The sequence below is a fragment of the Schistocerca cancellata genome, chromosome 3 (assembly GCF_023864275.1).
Source record: "Schistocerca cancellata isolate TAMUIC-IGC-003103 chromosome 3, iqSchCanc2.1, whole genome shotgun sequence".
NCBI classification, from domain to species: domain Eukaryota; kingdom Metazoa; phylum Arthropoda; class Insecta; order Orthoptera; family Acrididae; genus Schistocerca; species Schistocerca cancellata.
The window spans coordinates 871,246,355-871,269,300 of NC_064628.1; positions in this window are offsets into that span (position 1 = coordinate 871,246,355).

A 22,946-nucleotide genomic window follows, 5' to 3' on the forward strand; every position below is an offset into this window, starting at 1 on the left:
GGGTGTCTTTTCTTTGGCTCTTTCCTGGGGGCTCATTGTGAGACTCCGATGCACCACAGCAAGTTTACTGTTACCCTTCGACAATCACATTGACGATGAAACACAGAAATTGCATCCGGTTTCAATACATAATGCGCAATGCCGATTTATATTGACGAGAGTAACGTTTCAGGGAGTCTGTTTTTCGGCTCTTCCCTGGGGCTCAGTGTGAGACTCCGATGCACAACAGAAGGTTTACTGTTACCCTTCGACCATCACATTGACGATGAAACACAGAAATTGCATCCGGCTTCAATACGAAATTCGCAATGCCGATTTATGTCCACAGGAGTTCCGTTTCGAAGCGTATGTGGTTTGGCTCTTCCCTGGGACCCAGTGTTAGACTCGAATGCACCACAGCAGGTTTACTGTTACCCTTCGCCCATCACATTGACGATGAAACACAGAAATTGATTCCGGTTTCAATACAAAATTCGCAATGTCGATTTCCGTCCACAGGAGTAAAGTTTCGAAGAGTATGTGGTTTGTGTCTCCCCTGGGGGCCAAGTGATAGACTCCGATGCACCACAGCAAGTTTACTGTTACCCTTCGATCATCACATTGAAGATGAAACACAGAAATTGCATCTGGTTTCAATACAAAATTCGCAATGCCGAATACTACACAGGAGTACCGTTTCGAAGAGTATGTAGTTTGGCTCTTCCCTGCAGGCCCAGTGTTAGACCTCGATTCACCACAGCAGGTTTACTGTTACCCTTGGACCATCACATTGACAATGAAACACAGGAATTGCATCCGGTATCAATATAAAATTCGTAATGCCGATTTATATTGACGAGGGTAACGTTTCGGGGAGTCTGTTCTTTGGCTCTTCCCTGGGGGCTCAGTGTGAGACTGCGATGCACCACAGCAGGTTTACTGTTACCCTTCGACCATCACATTGACGACGAAACACAGATATTGCATCCGGTTTCAATACAAAATTCGCAATGCCGATTTCTGTCCACAGGAGTACCGTTTCGAAGAGTATGTAGTTTGGCTCTTCCCTGGGGTCCCAGTGATAGACTCCGATGCACCACAGCAGGTTTACTGTTACCCTTCGACCATCACATTGACGATGAAACACAGATATTGCATCCGGTATCAATACAAAATTCGCAATGCCGATTTCTGTCCACAGGAGTACCGTTTCGAAGAGTATGTAGTTTGGCTCTTCCCTGGGGTCCCAGACTCCGATGCACCACAGCAGGTTTACTGTTACCCTTCGACCATCACATTGACGATGAAACACAGAAATTGCATCCGGTTTCAATACAAAATCCGCTATGCCGATTTATATTGACGAGAGTAACGTTTCGGGGTGCTTGAGACTCCGATGCACCTCAGCGGGCTTACTGTTACCCTTTGGCTATCACATTGATGATGAAACACAGAAATTGCATACGGTTTAAATACAAAATTCGCAATGGCGATTTATATTGACGAGAGTAACGTTTCGGAGAGTCTGTTTTTTGGCTCTTCCCTGGGAGCCCAGTGTGAGTCTCCGATGCACCACAGCAGGTTTACTGTTACCCTTCGACCATCACATTGACGATGAAACACAGAAATTGCATCCTGTTTCAATACAAAATTCGCAATGCCGATTTATATTGACGAGAGTAACGTTTCGGGGAGTCTGTTTTTTGGCTCTTCCCTGGAGGCTTAGTGTGAGTCTCCGATGCACCACAGTAGGTTTACTGTTACCCTTCGACCATCACATTGACGATGAAACACGGAAATTGCGTCCGGTTTCAATACAAAATTCGCAATGCCGATTTCTGTCCACAGGAGAACCTATTCGAAGAGTATGTACTTTGGCTCTTCCCTGGGGGCCTAGTGTTAGACTCCGATGCACCACAGCAGGTTTACTGTCACCCTTCGACCATCACATTGACGATGAAACACGGAAATTGCATCCGGTTTCAATACAAAATTCGCAATCCCGATTTTTTTCCACAGGAGTACTATTTCGAGGAGTATGTAGTTTGGCTCTTCCCTGGAGGCTCAGTGTGAGGCTCCGATGCACCACAGCAGGTTTACTGTTACCTTTCGACCATCACATTGACGATGAAACTCAGAAATTTCATTCGGATCAATACAAAATTCACAATGCCGATTTCTTTCCACAGGAGTACCGTTTCGAAGAGTATTTAGTTTGGCTCTTCCCTGGTGGCCCAGTGTTAGACTCCGATGCACCACAGCAGGTTTACTGTTACCCTTCGACCATCACATTGACGATGAAACACAGAAATTGCATCCGGTTTCAATACCAAATTCGCAATGCCGATTTCTGTCCACAGGAGTACCGTTTCGAAGAGTATGTAGTTTGGCTCTTCCCTGGGGGCCAGTGTTAGACTCCAATGCACCACAGCAGGTTTACTGTTACCCTTCGACAACCACATTGACGATGAAACACAGACATTGCATCCGGTTTCAATACAAAATTCGCAATTCCGATTTATATTGACGAGAGTAACGTTTCGGGTAGCTTGCGACTTCGATGCACCACAGCAGCTTTACTGTTACCCTTCGACCATCACATTGACGATGAAACACAGAGATTGCATCCGGTTTCAATACGAAATTCGCAATGCCGATTTATATTGAGGAGAATAACGTTTTGGGGAGTCTGTTATTTGGCTCTTCCCAGGGGGCTCAGTGTGAGACCCCGATGAACCACAGCACTTTTATTGTTACCCTTCGACCATCACATTGACGATGAGACACAAAAATTGCATCCGGTTTCAATACAAAATTCGCAATGGCGATTTATATTGACGAGAGTAACGTTTCTGGGAGTCTGTTTTTTGGCTCTTCCCTTGGGGCTCAGTGTGAGTCTCCGATGCACCACAGCAGGTTTACTGTTACCCTTCGACCATCACATTGACGATGAAACACAGAAATTGCATCCAGTTTCAATACAAAAATCGCAATGCCGATATATATTGACGAGAGTAACGTTTCGGGGAGTCTGTTTTTTGGCTCTTTCCTGGGGGCTCATTGAGAGACTCCGATGCACCACAGCAGGTTGACTGTTACCCTTCGACCATCACATTGACGATGAAACGCAGAAATTGCATCCGGTTTCAATACAAAATTCGCAATGCCGAATACTGTACAGGAGTACTGTTTCGAAGAGTATGTAGTTTGGCTCTTCTTTGCAGCCGCAGTGTTAGAACCCGTTGCACCACAGCACGTTAACTGTTACCCTTGGACCATCACATTGACAGTGAAACACAGGAATTGAATCCGGTATCAATACAAAATTCGTAATGCCGATTTATATTGACGAGGGTAACGTTGAGGGGTGTCTGTTTTTTGGCTCTTTCCTGGGGGCTCAGTGTGAGACTCCGATGCACCACAGCAGGTATACTGTTACCCTTCGATCATCACATTGACAATGAAACACAGAAATTGCATCCGGTTTCAATAAATTATTCGCAATGCCGATTTATATTGACGAGAGAAACGTTTCGGGGAGTATGTTCTTTGGCTGTTCCCTGGGGGCTCAGTGTGAGACTCCGATGCACCACAGCAGGTATACTGTTACCCTTCGACCATCAGATTGACGACGAAACACAGAAATTGCATCCGGTATCAATACAAAATTTGCAATGCCGATTTATATTGAGGAGAATAACGTTTCGGGGAGTCTGTTATTTGGCTCTTCCCAGTGGGCTCAGTGTGAGACCCCGATGAACCACAGCACTTTTATTGTTACCCTTCGACCATCACATTCACGATGAAACACAGAAATTTCATCCGGTTTCAATACAAAATTCGCAATGCCGATTTATGTCCACAGGAGTACCGTGTCGAAGAGTATGTAGTTTGGCTCTTCCCTGGGGTCCCAGACTCCGATGCACCACAGCAGGTTTACTGTTACATTTCGACCATCACATTGACGATGAAACACAGAAATTGCATCCGGTTCAATACAAAATTCACAATGCCGATTTCTGTCCACAGGAGTACCATATCGAAGAGTAAGTAGTTTTTGCTCTTCCCTGGGGGCCCAGTGTTAGACTCCGATGCACCACAGCTGCTTTACTGTTACCCTTCGACCATCACATTGACGATGAAACACAGAAATTGCATCCGGTTTCAATACCAAATTCGCAATGCCGATTTCTGTCCACACCAGTACCGTTTCGAAGAGTATGTAGTTTGGCTCTTCCCTGGGGCCCAGTGTTAGACTCCAATGCACCATAGCAGGTTTACTGTTACCCTTCGACCACCACATTGACGATGAAACACAGAAATTGCATCCGGTTTCAATACAAAATCCGCAATGCCGATTTATATTGACGAGAGTAACGTTTCGGGGAGTCTGTTTTTTGGCTCTTCCCTGGGGGCCCAGTGTGAGTCTCCGGTGCACCACAGCAGGTTTTCTGATACCCTTCGACCATCACATTGACGATGAAACACAGAAATTGCATCCGGTTTCAATACAAAATTCGCAATGCCGATTTATATTGACGAGAGTAACGTTTCGGGGAGTCTGTTTTTTGGCTCTTCCCTGCAGGCTCAGTGTGAGTCTCCGATGCACCACAGTAGGTTTACTATTACCCTTCGACCATCACATTGACGATGAAACTCGGAAATTGAATCCGGTTTCGATACAAAATTCGCAATGCCGATTTCTGTCCACAGGAGAACCGATTCGAAGAGTATGTACTTTGGCTCTTCCCTGGGGGCTCAGTGTTAGACTCCGATGCACCACAGCAGGTTTACTGTTACCCTTCGACCATCACATTGACGATGAAACACAGAAATTGCATCCGGTTTCAAAAAAAAATTCGCAATACCGATTTTTTTTCCACAGGAGTACTATTTAGAGGAGTATGTAGTTTGGCTCTTCCCTGGAGGCTCAGTGTGAGGCTCCGATGCACCACAGCAGGTTTACTGTTACCTTTCGACCATCACATTGACGATGAAACACAGAAATTGCATCCGGATCAATACAAAATTCACAATGCCGATTTCTGTCCACAGGAGTACCGTTTCGAAGAGTAAGTAGTTTGGCTCTTCCCTGGTGGCCCAGTGTTAGACTCCGATGCACCACAGCAGGTTTATTGTTACCCTTCGATCGCCACATTGACGATGAAACACAGGAATTGCATCCGGTTTCAATACAAAATTCGCAATGCCGATTTATATTGACGAGAGTAACGTTTCGGGGTGCTTCAGACTCCGATGCACCTCAGCGGGCTTACTGTTACCCTTCGGCCATCACATTGACGATGAAACACAGAAATTGCATACGGTTTCAATACAAAATTCGCAATGGCGATTTATATTGACGAGAGTAATATTTCGGAGAGTCTGTTTTTCGGCTCTTCCCTGGGGGCCCAGTGAGAGTCTCCGGTGCACCACAGCAGGTTTTCTGTTACCCTTCGACCATCACATTGACGATGAAACTCAGAAATTGCATCCGGTTTCAATACAAAATTCGCAATGCCGATTTATATTGAGGAGAACAACGTTTCGGGGAGTCTGTTATTTGGCTCTTCCCAAGGGGCTCAGTGTAAGACCCCGATGAACCACAGCAGGTTTATTGTTACCCTTCGACCATCACATTGACGATGAAACACAGAAATTGCATCCGGTTTCAATACAAAATTCGCAATGCCGATTTCTGTCCACAGGAGTACCGTTTCGAAGAGTATGTAGTTTGGCTCTTCCCTGGGGTCCCAGACTCCGATGCACCACAGCAGGTTTACTGTTACCCTTCGAACATCCCATTGACGATGAAACACAGAAATTGTATCCGGATCAATACAAAATTCACAATGCCGATTTCTGTCCACAGGAGTACCGTTTCGAAGAGTAAGTAGTTTGGCTCTTCCCTGGAGGCCAAGTGTTAGACTCCGATGCACCACAGCTGCTTTACTGTTACCCTTCGACCATCACATTGACGATGAAACACAGAAATTGCATCAGGTTTCAATACCAAATTCGCAATGCCGATTTCTGTTCACAGGAGTACCGTTTCGAAGAAGATGTAGTTTGGCTCTTCCCAGGGGCCCAGTGTTAGACTCCAATGCACCACAGCAGGTTTACTGCTACCCTTCGACCACCACATTGACGATGAAACACAGAAATTGCATCCGGTTTCAATACAAAATTCGCAATTGCGATTTATATTGACAAGAGTAACGTTTCGGAGAGTCTGTTTGTTGGCTCTTCCCTGGGGGCTCAGTGTGAGTCTCCGATGCACCACAGCAGGTTTACTGTTACCCTTCGACCATCACATTGACGATAAAACACAGAAATTGCATCCGGTTTCAATACAAAATTCGCAATGCCGATTTATATTGACGAGAGTAACGTTTCAGGGAGTCTGTTCTTTGGCTCTTCCCTGGAGGCACAGTGTCAGTCTCAGATGCAGCTCAGTAGGTTTACTGTTACCCTTCGAACATCACATTGACGATGAAACACAGAAATTGCATCCGGTTTCAATACAAAATTCGCAATGCCGATTTATATTGACGAGAGTAACGTTTCAGGGAGTCTGTTTTTTGGCTCTTCCCTGGAGGCACAGTGTGAGTCTCCGATGCAGCACAGTAGGTTTACTGTTACCCTTCGACCATCACATTGACGATGAAACACGGAAATTAAGTCCGGTTTCAATACAAAATTCGCAATGCCGATTTCTGTCCACAGGAGAACCGATTCGAAGAGTATGTACTTTGGCTCTTCCCTGGGGGCCTAGTGTTAGACTCCGATGCACCACAGCTGGTTTACTGTTACCCTTCGACCATCACTTTGACGATGAAACACAGAAATTGCATCCGGTTTTAATACAAAATCCACAATACCGATTTTTTTCCACAGGAGTACTATTTAGAGGAGTATGTAGTTTGGCTCTTCCCTGGAGGCTCAGTGTGAGGCTCCGATGCACCACAGCAGGTTTACTGTTACCCTTCGACCATCACATTGACGATGAAACACAGAAATTGCATCCGGTTTCAATACAAAATTTGCAATGCCGATTTCTGTCCACAGGAGTACTGTTTCGAAGAGTATGTAGTTTGGCTCTTCCCTGGGTGCCAGTGTTAGACTCCAATGCACCACAGCAGGTTTACTGTTACCCTTCGACCACCACATTGACGATGAAACACAGAAATTGCATCCGGTTTGAATGCAAAATTCACAATGCCGATTTATATTGACGAGAGTAACGTTTCGGGGAGCTTGCGACTCCGATGCACCACAGCAGCTTTACTGTTACCCTTCGACCATCACATTGACGATGAAACACAGAAATTGCGTCCGGTTTCAATACAAAATTCGCAATACCGATTTATATTGACGAGACTAACGTTTCGGGGTGTCTTTTCTTTGGCTCTTTCCTGGGGGCTCATTGTGAGACTCCGATGCACCACAGCAAGTTTGCTGTTACCCTTCGTCCACCACATTGACGATGAAACACAGAAATTGCATACGGTTTCAATACAAAATTCGCAATGGCGATTTATATTAACGAGAGTAACGTTTCGGAGAGTCTGTTTTTTGGCTCTTCCCTGGGGGCTCAGTGTGAGTCTCCGATGCACCACAGCAGGTTTACTGTTACCCTTCGACCATCACATTGACGATGAAACACAGAAATTGCATCCGGTTTCAATACAAAATTCGCAATGCCGATTTATATTGACGAGAGTAACGTTTCAGGGAGTCTGTTTTTTGGCTCTTCCCTGGAGGCACAGTGTGAGTCTCCGATGCAGCACAGTAGGTTTACTGTTACCCTTCGACCATCACATTGACGATGAAACACGGAAATTAAGTCCGGTTTCAATACAAAATTCGCAATGCCGATTTCTGTCACACAGGAGAACCGATTCGAAGAGTATGTACTTTGGCTCTTCCCTGGGGGCCTAGTGTTAGACTCCGATGCACCACAGCTGGTTTACTGTTACCCTTCGACCATCACATTGACGATGAAACACAGAAATTGCATCCGGTTTTAATACAAAATCCACAATACCGATTTTTTTTCCACAAGAGTACTATTTAGAGGAGTATGTAGTTTGGCTCTTCCCTGGAGGCTCAGTGTGAGGCTCCGATGCACCACAGCAGGTTTACTGTTACCCTTCGACCATCACATTGACGATGAAACACAGAAATTGCATCCGGTTTCAATACAAAATTCGCAATGCCGATTTCTGTCCACAGGAGTACTGTTTCGAAGAGTATGTAGTTTGGCTCTTCCCTGGGTGCCAGTGTTAGACTCCAATGCACCACAGCAGGTTTACTGTTACCCTTCGACCACCACATTGACGATGAAACACAGAAATTGCATCCGGTTTGAATGCAAAATTCGCAATGCCGATTTATATTGACGAGAGTAACGTTTCGGGGAGCTTGCGACTCCGATGCACCACAGCAGCTTTACTGTTACCCTTCGACCATCACATTGACGATGAAACACAGAAATTGCATCCGGTTTCAATACAAAATTCGCAATACCGATTTATATTGACGAGACTAACGTTTCGGGGTGTCTTTTCTTTGGCACTTTCCTGGGGGCTCATTGTGAGACTCCGATGCACCACAGCAAGTTTACTGTTACCCTTCGACAATCACATTGACGATGAAACACAGAAATTGCATCCGGTTTCAATACATAATGCGCAATGCCGATTTATATTGACGAGAGTAACGTTTCAGGGAGTCTGTTTTTCGGCTCTTCCCTGGGGCTCAGTGTGAGACTCCGATGCACAACAGAAGGTTTACTGTTACCCTTCGACCATCACATTGACGATGAAACACAGAAATTGCATCCGGCTTCAATACGAAATTCGCAATGCCGATTTATGTCCACAGGAGTTCCGTTTCGAAGAGTATGTGGTTTGGCTCTTCCCTGGGACCCAGTGTTAGACTCCAATGCACCACAGCAGGTTTACTGTTACCCTTCGCCCATCACATTGACGATGAAACACAGAAATTGATTCCGGTTTCAATACAAAATTCGCAATGTCGATTTCCGTCCACAGGAGTAAAGTTTCGAAGAGTATGTAGTTTGTGTCTCCCCTGGGGGCCAAGTGATAGACTCCGATGCACCACAGCAAGTTTACTGTTACCATTCGATCATCACATTGAAGATGAAACACAGAAATTGCATCTGGTTTCAATACAAAATTCGCAATGCCGAATACTACACAGGAGTACCGTTTCGAAGAGTATGTAGTTTGGATCTTCCCTGCAGGCCCAGTGTTAGACCTCGATTCACCACAGCAGGTTTACTGTTACCCTTGGACCATCATATTGACAATGAAACATAGGAATTGCATCCGGTATCAATATAAAATTCGTAATGCCGATTTATATTGACGAGGGTAACGTTTCGGGGAGTCTCTTCTTTGGCTCTTCCCTGGGGGCTCAGTGTGAGACTGCGATGCACCACAGCAGGTTTACTGTTACCATTCGACCATCACATTGACGACGAAACACAGAAATTGCATCCGGTTTCAATACAAAATTCGCAATGCCGATTTCTGTCCACAGGAGTACCGTTTCGAAGAGTATGTAGTTTGGCTCTTCCCTGGGGTCCCAGTGTTAGACTCCGATGCACCACAGCAGGTTTACTGTTACCCTTCGATCATCACATTGACGATGAAACACAGATATTGCATCCGGTATCAATACAAAATTCGCAATGCCGATTTCTGTCCACAGGAGTACCGTTTCGAAGAGTATGTAGTTTGGCTCTTCCCTGGGGTCCCAGACTCCGATGCACCACAGCAGGTTTACTGTTACCCTTCGACCATCACATTGACGATGAAACACAGAAATTGCATCCGGTTTCAATACAAAATCCGCTATGCCGATTTATATTGACGAGAGTAACGTTTCGGGGTGCTTGAGACTCCGATGCACCTCAGCGGGCTTACTGTTACCCTTTGGCTATCACATTGATGATGAAACACAGAAATTGCATACGGTTTAAATACAAAATTCGCAATGGCGATTTATATTGACGAGAGTAACGTTTCGGAGAGTCTGTTTTTTGGCTCTTCCCTGGGGGCCCAGTGTGAGTCTCCGATGCACCACAGCAGTTTTACTGTTACCCTTCGACCATCACATTGACGATGAAACACAGAAATTGCATGCGGTTTCAATACAAAATTCGCAATGCCGATTTATATTGACGAGAGTAACGTTTCGGGGAGTCTGTTTTTTGGCTCTTCCCTGGAGGCTTAGTGTGAGTCTCCGATGCACCACAGTAGGTTTACTGTTACCCTTCGACCATCACATTGACGATGAAACACGGAAATTGCGTCCGGTTTCAATACAAAATTCGCAATGCCGATTTCTGTCCACAGGAGAACCTATTCGAAGAGTATGTACTTTGGCTCTTCCCTGGGGGCCTAGTGTTAGACTCCGATGCACCACAGTAGGTTTACTGTTACCCTTCGACCATCACATTGACGATGAAACACGGAAATTGCATCCGGTTTCAATACAAAATTCGCAATCCCGATTTTTTTCCCACAGGAGTACTATTTCGAGGAGTATGTAGTTTGGCTCTTCCCTGGAGGCTCAGTGTGAGGCTCCGATGCACCACAGCAGGTTTACTGTTACCTTTCGACCATCACATTGACGATGAAACTCAGAAATTTCATTCGGATCAATACAAAATTCACAATGCCGATTTCTTTCCACCGGAGTACCGTTTCGAAGAGTAAGTAGTTTGGCTCTTCCCTGGTGGCCCAGTGTTAGACTCCGATGCACCACAGCAGGTTTACTGTTACCCTTCGACCATCACATTGACGATGAAACACAGAAATTGCATCCGGTTTCAATACCAAATTCGCAATGCCGATTTCTGTCCACAGGAGTACCGTTTCGAAGAGTATGTAGTTTGGCTCTTCCCTGGGGGCCAGTGTTAGACTCCAATGCACCACAGCAGTTTTACTGTTACCCTTCGACAACCACATTGACGATGAAAATACAGAAATTGCATCCGGTTTCAATACAAAATTCGCAATGCCGATTTATATTGACGAGAGTAACGTTTCGGGTAGCTTGCGACTTCGATGCACCACAGCAGCTTTACTGTTACCCTTCGACCATCACATTGACGATGAAACACAGAGATTGCATCCGGTTTCAACACGAAATTCACAATGCCGATTTATATTGAAGAGAATAACGTTTTGGGGAGTCTGTTATTTGGCTCTTCCCAGGGGGCTCAGTGTGAGACCCCGATGAACCACAGCACTTTTATTGTTACCCTTTGACCATCACATTGACGATGGGACACAAAAATTGCATCCGGTTTCAATACAAAATTCGCAATGGCGATTTATATTGACGAGAGTAACGTTTCTGGGAGTCTGTTTGTTGGCTCTTCCCTTGGGGCTCAGTGTGAGTCTCCGATGCACCACAGCAGGTTTACTGTTACCCTTCGACCATCACATTGACGATGAAACACAGAAATTGCATCCAGTTTCAATACAAAAATCGCAATGCCGATTTATATTGACGAGAGTAACGTTTCGGGGAATCTGTTTTTTGGCTCTTTCCTGGGGGCTCATTGAGAGACTCCGATGCACCACAGCAGGTTGACTGTTACCCTTCGACCATCACATTGACGATGAAACGCAGAAATTGCATCCGGTTTCAATACAAAATTCGCAATGCCGAATACTGTACAGGAGTACTGTTTCGAAGAGTATGTAGTTTGGCTCTTCTTTGCAGCCGCAGTGTTAGAACCCGATGCACCACAGCACGTTAACTGTTACCCTTGGACCATCACATTGACAATGAAACACAGGAATTGCATCCGGTATCAATACAAAATTCGTAATGCCGATTTATATCGACGAGGGTAACGTTGAGGGGTGTCTGTTTTTTGGCTCTTTCCTGGGGGCTCAGTGTGAGACTCCGATGCACCACAGCAGGTATACTGTTACTCTTCGATCATCACATTGACAATGAAACACAGAAATTGCATCCGGTTTCAATAAATTATTCGCAATGCCGATTTATATTGACGAGAGAAACGTTTCGGGGAGTATGTTCTTTGGCTGTTCCGTGGGGGCTCAGTGTGAGACTCCGATGCACCACAGCAGGTATACTGTTACCCTTCGACCATCAGATTGACGACGAAACACAGAAATTGCATCCGGTATCAATACAAAATTTGCAATGCCGATTCATATTGAGGAGAATAACGTTTCGGGGAGTCTGTTATTTGGCTCTTCCCAGTGGGCTCAGTGTGAGACCCCGATGAACCACAGCACTTTTATTGTTACTCTTCGACCATCACATTCACGATGAAACACAGAAATTTCATCCGGTTTCAATACAAAATTCGCAATGCCGATTTCTGTCCACAGGAGTACCGTGTCGAAGAGTATGTAGTTTGGCTCTTCCCTGGGGTCCCAGACTCCGATGCACCACAGCAGGTTTACTGTTACCCTTCGACCATCACATTGACGATGAAACACAGAAATTGCATCCGGATCAATACAAAATTCACAATGCCGATTTCTGTCCACAGGAGTACCGTATCGAAGAGTAAGTAGTTTGGCTCTTCCCTGGGGGCCCAGTGTTAGACTCCGATGCACCACAGCTGCTTTACTGTTACCCTTCGACCATCACATTGACGATGAAACACAGAAATTGCATCCGGTTTCAATACCAAATTCGCAATGCCGATTTCTGTCCACACCAGTACCGTTTCGAAGAGTATGTAGTTTGGCACTTCCCTGGGGCCCAGTGTTAGACTCCAATGCACCATAGCAGGTTTACTGTTACCCTTCGACCACCACATTGACGATGAAACACAGAAATTGCATCCGGTTTCAATACAAAATCCGCAATGCCGATTTATATTGACGAGAGTAACGTTTCGGGGAGTCTGTTTTTTGGCTCTTCCCTGGGGGCCCAGTGTGAGTCTCCGGTGCACCACAGCAGGTTTTCTGTTACCCTTCGACCATCACATTGACGATGAAACACAGAAATTGCATCCGGTTTCAATACAAAATTCGCAATGCCGATTTATATTGACGAGAGTAACGTTTCGGGGTGCTTGAGACTCCGATGCACCTCAGCGGGTTTACTGTTACACTTCGGCCATCACATTGACGATGAAACACAGAAATTGCATACGGTTTCAATACAAAATTCGCAATGGCGATTTATATTGACGAGAGTAATATTTCGGAGAGTCTGTTTTTTGGCTCTTCCCTGGGGGCCCAGTGAGAGTCTCCGGTGCACCACAGCAGGTTTTCTGTTACCCTTCGACCATCACATTGACGATGAAACACAGAAATTGCATCCGGTTTCAATACAAAATTCGCAATGCCGATTTATATTGACGAGAGTATCGTTTCGGGGAGTCTGTTTTTTGGCTCTTCCCTGCAGGCTCAGTGTGAGTCTCCGGTGCACCACAGTAGGTTTACTATTACCCTTCGACCATCACATTGACGATGAAACTCGGAAATTGAATCCGGTTTCAATACAAAATTCGCAATGCCGATTTCTGTCCACAGGAGAACCGATTCGAAGAGTATGTACTTTGGCTCTTCCCTGGGGGCTCAGTGTTAGACTCCGATGCACCACAGCAGGTTTACTGTTACCCTTCGACCATCACATTGACGATGAAGCACAGAAATTGCATCCGGTTTCAAAACAAAATTCGCAATACCGATTTTTTTTCCACAGGAGTACTATTTAGAGGAGTATGTAGTTTGGCTCTTCCCTGGAGGCTCAGTGTGAGGCTCCGATGCACCACAGCAGGTTTACTGTTACCTTTCGACCATCACATTGACGATGAAACACAGAAATTGCATCCGGATCAATACAAAATTCACAATGCCGATTTCTGTCCACAGGAGTACCGTTTCGAAGAGTAAGTAGTTTGGCTCTTCCCTGGTGGCCCAGTGTTAGACTCCGATGCACCACAGCAGGTTTATTGTTACCCTTCGATCGCCACATTGACGATGAAACACAGAAATTGCATCCGGTTTCAATACAAAATTCGCAATGCCGATTTATATTGACGAGAGTAACGTTTCGGGGAGCTTGCGACTCCGATGCACCACAGCAGCTTTACAATTACCCTTCGACCATAACATTGACGATGAAACACAGAAATTGCATCCGGTTTCAATACAAAATTCGCAATGGCGATTTATATTGACGAGAGTAACCTTTCGGGGAGTCTGTTTTTTGGCTCTTCCCTGGGGGCTCAGTGTGAGACTCGATGCACCACAGCAAGTTTACTGTTACCCTTCGAACATCACATTGACGATGAGAAACAGAAATTGCATCCGGTTTCAATACAAAATTCGCAATGGCGATTTATATTGACGAGAGAAACGTTTCTGGGAGTCTGTTTTTGGCTCTCCCCTGGGGGGCTCAGTGTGAGTCTCCGATGCACCACAGCAGGTTTAGTGTTACCCTTAGACCATCAGATTGACGACGAAAAACAGATATTGCATATGTTATCAATACAAAATTCGCAATGCCGATTTGTATTGAGGAGAATAACGTTTCGGGGAGTCTGTTATTTGGCTCTTCCCAGGGGGCTCAGTGTGAGACCCCGATGAACCACAGCACTTTTATTGTTACCCTTCGACCATCACATTGACGATGAAACACAGAAATTGCATCCGGTTTCAATACAAAATTCGCAATGCCGATTTGTGTCCACAGGAGAACCGTTCCGAAGAGTATGTAGTTTGGCTCTTCCCTGGGGTCCCAGACTCCGATGCACCACAGCAGGTTTACTGTTAGCCTTCGACCATCACATTGACGATGAAACACAGAAATTGCATCCGGTTTCAATACAAAATTCGCAATGCCGATTTCTGTCCACAGGAGTACCGTTTCGAAGAGTAAGTAGTTTGGCTCTTCCCTGGGGGCCCAGTGTTAGACTCCGATGCACCACAGCTGCTTTACTGTTACCCTTCGACCATCACATTGACGATGAAACACAGAAATTGCATCCGGTTTCAATACCAAATTCGCAATGCCGATTTCTGTCCACAGGAGTACCGTTTCGAAGAGTATGTAGTTTGGCTCTTCCCTGGGGTCCCAGACTCCAATGCACCACAGCAGGCTTACTGTTACCCTTCGACCACCACATTGACGATGAAACACAGAAATTGCATCCAGTTTCAATACAAAATTCGCAATGGCGATTTATATCGACGAGAGTAACGTTTCGGGGAGCTTGCGACTCCGATGCACCACAGCAGCTTTACTGTTACCCTCCGACCATCACATTGACGATGAAACACAGAAATTGCATCCGGTTTCAATACAAAATTCGCAATGGCGATTTATATTGACGAGAGTAACGTTTCGGGGAGTCTGTTTTTTGGCTCTTCCCTGGGGGCTCAGTGTGAGACTCTGATGCACCACAGCAAGTTTACTGATACCCTTCGACCATCACATTGACGATGAGACACAGAAATTGCATCCGGGTCCAAAACAACATTCGCAATGCCGATTTATATTGACGAGAGTAACGTTTGGGTAGTCTGTTTTTTGGCTCATTCCTGGAGGCTCAGTGTGAGGCTCTGATGCACCACAGCAGGTTTACTGTTACCCTTTGACCATCACATTGACGATGAAACACAGAAATTGCATCCGGATCAATACAAAATTCACAATGCCGATTTCTGTCCACAGGAGTACCGTTTCGAAGAGTAAGTAGTTTGGCTCTTCCCTGGGGGCCCAGTGTTAGACTCCGATGCACCACAGCTGCTTTACAGTTACCCATCGACCATCACATTGACGATGAAACACAGAAATTGCATCCGGTTTCAATACCAAATTCGCAATGCCGATTTCTGTCCACAGGAGTACCGTTTCGAAGAGTAAGTAGTTTGGCTCTTCCCTGGGGGCCCAGTGTTAGACTCCGATGCACCACAGCTGCTTTGCAGTTACCCATCGACCATCACATTGACGATGAAACACAGAAATTGCATCCGGTTTCAATACAAAATTCGCAATACCGATTTTTTTTCCACAGGAGTAATATTTCGAGGAGAATGTAGTTTGGCTCTTCCCTGGGGGCACAGTGTTAGACTCCGATACATTACAGCAGGTTTACTGTTACCCTTCGACCATCACATTGACGATGAGACACAGAAATTGCATTCGGTTTTAATACAAAATTCGCAATGGCGATTTATATTGACGAGAGTAACGTTTCGGGAAATCTGTTCTTTGGCTCTTCCCTGGAGGCTCTGTGTGAGGCTCCGATGCACCACAGCAGGTTTACTGTTACCCTTCGACCATCACATTGACGATGAAACACAGATATTGCATCCGGATCAATACAAAATTCACAATGAAGATTTCTGTCCACAGGAGTACCGTTTCGAAGAGTAAGTAGTTTGGCTCTTCCCTGGGGGCCCAGTGTTAGACTCTGATGCACCACACCAGGTTTACTGTTACCCTTCGACCATCACATTGACGATGAAACACAGAAATTGCATCCGGTTTCAACACCAAATTCGCAATGACGATTTCTGTCCACAGGAGTACCGTTTCGAAGAGTATGTAGTTTGGCTCTTCCCTGCGGGCCCAGTGTTAGACTGCGAAGCACCACAGCAGCTTTACTGTTACCTTTCGACCATCACATTGACGATGAAACCCAGAAATTGCATCCGGTTTCAAAACAAAATTCGCAATGCTGATTTATATTGGCGAGAGTAACGTTTCGGGAAATCTGTTCTTTGGCTCTTCCCTGGAGGCTCTGTGTGAGGCTCCGATGCACCACAGCAGGTTTACTGTTACCCTTAGACCATCACATTGACGATGAACCACAGAAATTGCATCCGGTTTCAATACCAAATTCGCAATGCCGATTTCTGTCCACAGGAGTATCGTTTCAAAGAGTAACTAGTTTGGCTCTTCCCTGGGGGCCCAGTGTTAGACTCCGATGCACCACAGCTGCTTTACAGTTACCCATCGACCACCACATTGACGATGAAACGTAGAAATTGCATCCGGTTTCAATACAAAATCCGCAATGACGATTTATATTGACGAGAGTAACGTTTTGGGGTGCTTGAGACTCCGATGCACATCAGCGGGTTTACTGTTACACTTCAGCCATCACATTGACGATGAAACACAGAAATTGCATACGGTTTCAATACAAAATTCGCAATGGCGATTTATATTGACGAGAGTAACGTTTTGGGAAGTCCTTTTTTTGGGTCTTTCCTGGGGGCTCAGTGTGAGTCTCCGATGCACCACAGCAGGTTTACTGTTACCCTTCGACCATCACATTGACGATGAAACACAGAAATTGCATCCGGTCTCAATACGTAATTCGCAATGCCGATTTATATTGACGAGTGTAACGTTTCGGGGAGTCTGTTTTTTGGCTCTTCCCTGGGGGCTCAGTGTGAGACTCGGATGCACCACAGCAGGTTACTGTTACGTTTCGACCTTCACATTGACGATCAAACACAGAAATTGCATCCGGTTTCAATACAGAATTCGCAATGCCGATTTATATTGACGAGAGTAACGTTTCGGGCGTCTGTTTTTTGGCTCTTCCCTGGATGCTCAGTGTGAGTCTCCGATGCACCACTGTAGGTTTACTGTTACCCTTCGACCATCACATTGACGATGAAACACAGAAATTGCATCCGGATCAATACAAAATTCACAATGCCGATTTCTGTCCACAGGAGTACCGTTTCGGAGAGTAAGTAGTTTGGCTCTTCCCTGGGGGCCCAGTGTTAGCCTCTGATGCGCCACAGCAGGTTTACTGTTACCCTTCGACCATCACATTGACGATGAAACACAGAAATTGCATCCGGTTTCAATACCAAATTCGCAATGACGATTTCTGTCCACAGGAGTACCGTTTCCAAGAGTATGTAGTTTGGCTCTTCCCTGGGGGCCCAGTGTTAGACTCCAATGCACCACAGCAGGTTTAATGTTACCCTTCGACCACCACATTGACGATGAAACACAGAAATTGCATCCGGTTTCAATACAAAATTCGCAATGCCGATTTATATTGAGGAGAGTAACGATTCGGGGAGCTTGAGACTCCGATGCACCACAGCATGTTTACTGTTACCCTTCGATTATCACATTGACGATGAAACACAGAAATTGCATCCGGTTTCAATACAAAATTCGCAATGGCGATTTATATTGACGAGAGTAACGGTTCAGAGAGTCTGTTTTTTGGCTCTTCCCTGGGAGCTCAGTGTGAGTCTCCGATGCACCACTGCAGGTTTACAGTTACCCTTCGACCATCACATTGACGATGAAACACAGAAATTGCATCCGGTTTCAATACAAAAGTCGCAATGCCGATTTATATTGACGAGAGTAACGTTTCGGGGAGTCTGTTTTTTGGCTCTTCCCTGGGGGCTCAGTGTGAGACTCCGATGCATCACAGCAGGTATACTGTTAACTGTCGACCATCACATTGACGATGAAACACAGAAATTGCATCTGGTTTCAATACAAAATTCGCAATGCCGATTTCTACTGACAAGAGTAATGATTCGGGGAGTCATTTTTATGGCTCTTCCCTGGAGGCTCAGTGTGAGTCTCCGATGCACCACAGTAGGTTTACTGTTACCCTTCGACCATCACATGGACGATGAAACACAGAAATTGCGTCCGGTTTCAATACAAATTTCGCAATGCCGATTTCTGTCCACAGGAGTACCGATTCGAAGAATATGTAGTTTGGCTCTACCCCGGGGGCCTAGTGTTAGACTCCGACGCAGCACAGCAGGTTTACTGTTACCCTTCGCCCATCACATTGACGATGAAACACAGAAATTGCATCGGGTTTCAATACAAAATTAGCAATACCGATTTTTTGTCCACAGGAGTACTATTTCGAAGAGTATGTAGTTTGGCTCTTCCCTGGGGGCCCAGTGTTAGACTCCGATGCACCACAGCTGCTTTACAGTTACCCATCGACCATCACATTGACGATGAAACACAGAAATAGCATACGGTTCCAATACAAAATTCGCAATGGCGATTTATATTGACGAGAGTAACGTTTTGGGAAGTCTCTTTTATGGGTCTTTCCTGGGGGCTCAGTGTGAGTCTCCTATGCACCACAGCAGGTTTACTGTTACCCTCCGACCATCACATTGACGATTAAACACAGAAATTGCATCCGGTTTCAATACAAAATTCGCAATGCCGATTTATATTGACGAGAGTAACGCTTCGGGGATTCTGTTTTTTGGCTCTTCCCTGGGGGCTCAGTGTGAGACTCCGATGCACCACAGCAGGTTACTGTTACCTTTCGACCTTCACATTGACGATGAAACACAGAAATTGCATCCGGTTTCAATACAAAATTCGCAATGCCGATTTCTGTTCACAGGAGAACCGATTCGAAGAATATGTAGTTTGGCTGTTCCCTGGGGTCCTCGTGTTAGACTCCGATGCACCACAGCATGTTTACTGTTACCCTTTGACCTTCACATTGACGATGAAACACAGAAATTGCATCCGGTTTCAATACCAAATTCGCAATGACGATTTCTGTCTACAGGAGTACCGTTTCGAAGAGTATGTAGTTTGGCTCTTCCCTGGGGGCCCAGTGTTAGACTCCAATGCACCACGGCAGGTTTACTGTTACCCTTCGACCATCACATTGACGATGAAACACAGAAATTGCATCCGGATTCAATACCAAGTTCGCAATGACGATTTCTGTCCACAGGAGTACCGTTTCGAAGAGTATGTAGTTTGGCTCTTCCCTGGGGGCCCAGTGTTAGACTCCAATGCACCACAGCAGGTTTACTGTTACCCTTCGACCACCACATTGACGATGAAACACAGAAATTGCATCCGGTTTCAATACAAAATTCGCAATGGCGATTTATATTGACGAGAGTAACGGTTCGAGGAGTCTGTTTTTTGGCTCTTCCCTGGGAGCTCAGTGTGAGTCTCCGATGCACCACAGCAGGTTTACTGTTACCCTTCGACCATCACATTGACGATGAAACGCAGAAATTGCATCCGGTTTCAAAACAAAATTCGCAATGCCGATTTATATTGACGAGAGTAACGTTTCGGGGAGTCGGTTCTTTGGCTCTTCCCTGGGGGCTCAGTGTGAGACTCCGATGCATCACAGCAGGTTTACTGTTAACTTTCGACCATCACATTGACGATGAAACACAGAAATTTCATCTGGTTTCAATACAAAATTCGCAATGCCGAATTATATTGCCAAGAGTAACGATTCAGGGAGTCATTTATTTGGCTCTTCCCTGGCGGCTCAGTGTGAGACCCTGATGCACCACAGCAGGTTTACTGTTACCCTTCGTCCATCACATAGACGATGTAACACAGAAATTGCATCCGGTTTCAATACCTAATTCGCAATGCCGATTTCTGTCCACAGGAGTTCCGTTTCGAAGAGTATGTAGTTTGGCTCTTCCCTGGGGGCACAGTGTAAGACTCCGATGCACCACAGCAGGTATACTGTTACCCTTCTACCATCACATTGACGATGAAACACAGAAATTGCATCCGGTTTCAATACCAAATTCGCAATGTAGATTTATATTGACGTGACTATTGTTTCGGGGAGTCTGTTTTTTGGCTGTTCCCTGGGCTCTCAGTGTGAGACTCAGATGCACAACAGCAGGTTTACTGTTACCCTTCGACCATCACATTGACGATGAAACACAGAAATTGCATCCGGATACAATACAAAATTCGCAATGGGTATTTATATTGACGAGAGTAACGTTTCGAGGAGTCTGTTCTTTGGGTCTTCCCTGGAGGCTCAGTGTGAGTCTCCGATGCACCACAGCAGGTTTACTGTTACCCTTCGACCATCACATTGACGATGAAACACAGAAATTGCGTCCGGTTTCAATACAAAATTTGCAATGCAGATTTCCGTCCACAGGAGTACCGTTTCGAAGAGTATGTAGTTTGTCTCTGCCCTGGGGGCCCAGTGTTAGACTCCGATGCACCACAATAGGTTTACTGTTACCCTTCGAACATCACATTGACGATGAAACACAGGAATTACATCCGGTTGCAATACAAAATTCGCAATGCCGATTTATATTGACGAGAGTAACGTTTGGGGAGACTGTTTTTTGGCTCATCCCTGGAGGCTCAGTGTGAGGCTCCGATGCACCACAGCAGGTTTGCTGTTACCCTTTGACCATCACATTGACGATGAAACACAGAAATTGCATCCGGATCAATACAAAATTCACAATGCCGATTTCTGTCCACAGGAGTACCGTTTCGAAGAGTAAGTAGTTTGGCTCTTCCCTGGGGGCCCAGTGTTAGACTCCGATGCACCACAGCTGCTTTACAGTTACCCATCGACCATCACATTGACGATGAAACACAGAAATTGCATCCGGTTTCAATACCAAATTCGCAATGCCGATTTCTGTCCACAGGAGTACCGTTTCGAAGAGTAAGTAGTTTGGCTCTTCCCTGGGGGCCCAGTGTTAGACTCTAATGCACCATAGCAGGTTTACTGTTACCCTTCGATCACCACATAGACGATGAAACACAGAAATTGCATCCGGTTTCAATACAATATCCGCAATGCCGATTTATATTGACAAGAGTAACGTTTCGGGGTGCTTGAGACTCCGATGCACCTCAGCGGGTTTACTGTTACACTTCGGCCATCACATTGACGATGAAACACAGAAATTGCATACGGTTTCAATACAAAATTCGCAATGGCGATTTATATTGACGAGAGTAACTCCTTTGGGAAGTCTGTTTTTTGGGTCATTCCTGGGGGCTCAGTGTGAGTCTCCGATGCACCACAGCAGGTTTACTGTTACCCTTCGACCATCACATTGACGATGAAACACAGAAATTGCATCCGGTTTCAATACAAAATTCGCAATGCCGATTTATATTGACGAGAGTAACGTTTCGGGGAGTTTGTTTCTTGGCTCTTCCCTGGGGGCTCAGTGTGAGACTCCGATGCACCACAGCAGGTTACTGTTACCTTTCGTCCTTCACATTGACGATGAAACACAGAAATTGCATCCGGTTTCAATACAAAATTCGCAATGCCGATTCATATTGACGAGAGTAACGTTTCGGGGGTCTGTTTTTTAGCTCTTCCCTGGAGGCTCAGTGTGAGTCTCCGATGCACCACAAAAGGTTTACTGTTACCCTTCAACCATCACATTGACGATGAAACACAGAAATTGCGTCCGGTTTCAATACAAAATTCGCAATGCCGATTTCTGTCCACAGGAGAACCGATTCGAAAGTATGTAGTTTCGCTCTTCCCTGGGGTCCTCGTGTTAGACACCGATGCACCACAGCAGAATTACTGTTACCCTTCGACCATCACATTGACGATGAAACACAGAAATAGCATCCAGTTTCAATACAAAATTCGCAATACCGATTTTTTTTCCACAGGAGTACTATTTCGAGGAGTACGTAGTTTGGCTCTTCCCTGGGGGCACAGTGTTAGACTCCGATACACCACAGCAGGTTTACTGTTGCCCTTCGACCATCACATTGACGATGAGACACAGAAATTGCATCCGGTTTCAATACAAAATTCGCAACGCCGATTTATATTGACGAGAGTAACGTTTCGGGGAGTCTGTTTTTTGGCTCTTCCCTGGGGGCTCAGTGTGAGTCTCCGATGCACCACAGCAGGTTTACTGTTACCCTTCGACCATCACATTGACGATGAAACACAGAAATTGCATCCGGTTTCAATACAAAATTTGCAATACCGATTTATATTGACGAGAGTAACGTTTAGGGGAGTCTGTTTTTTGGCTCTTCCCTGGGGGCTCAGTGTGAGACTCCGATGCACCACAGCAGGTGTACTGTTACCTTTCGACCATCACATTGACGATGAAACACGGAAATTGCATCCGGTTTCAAAACAAAATTCGCAATGCCGATTTATATTGACGAGAGTA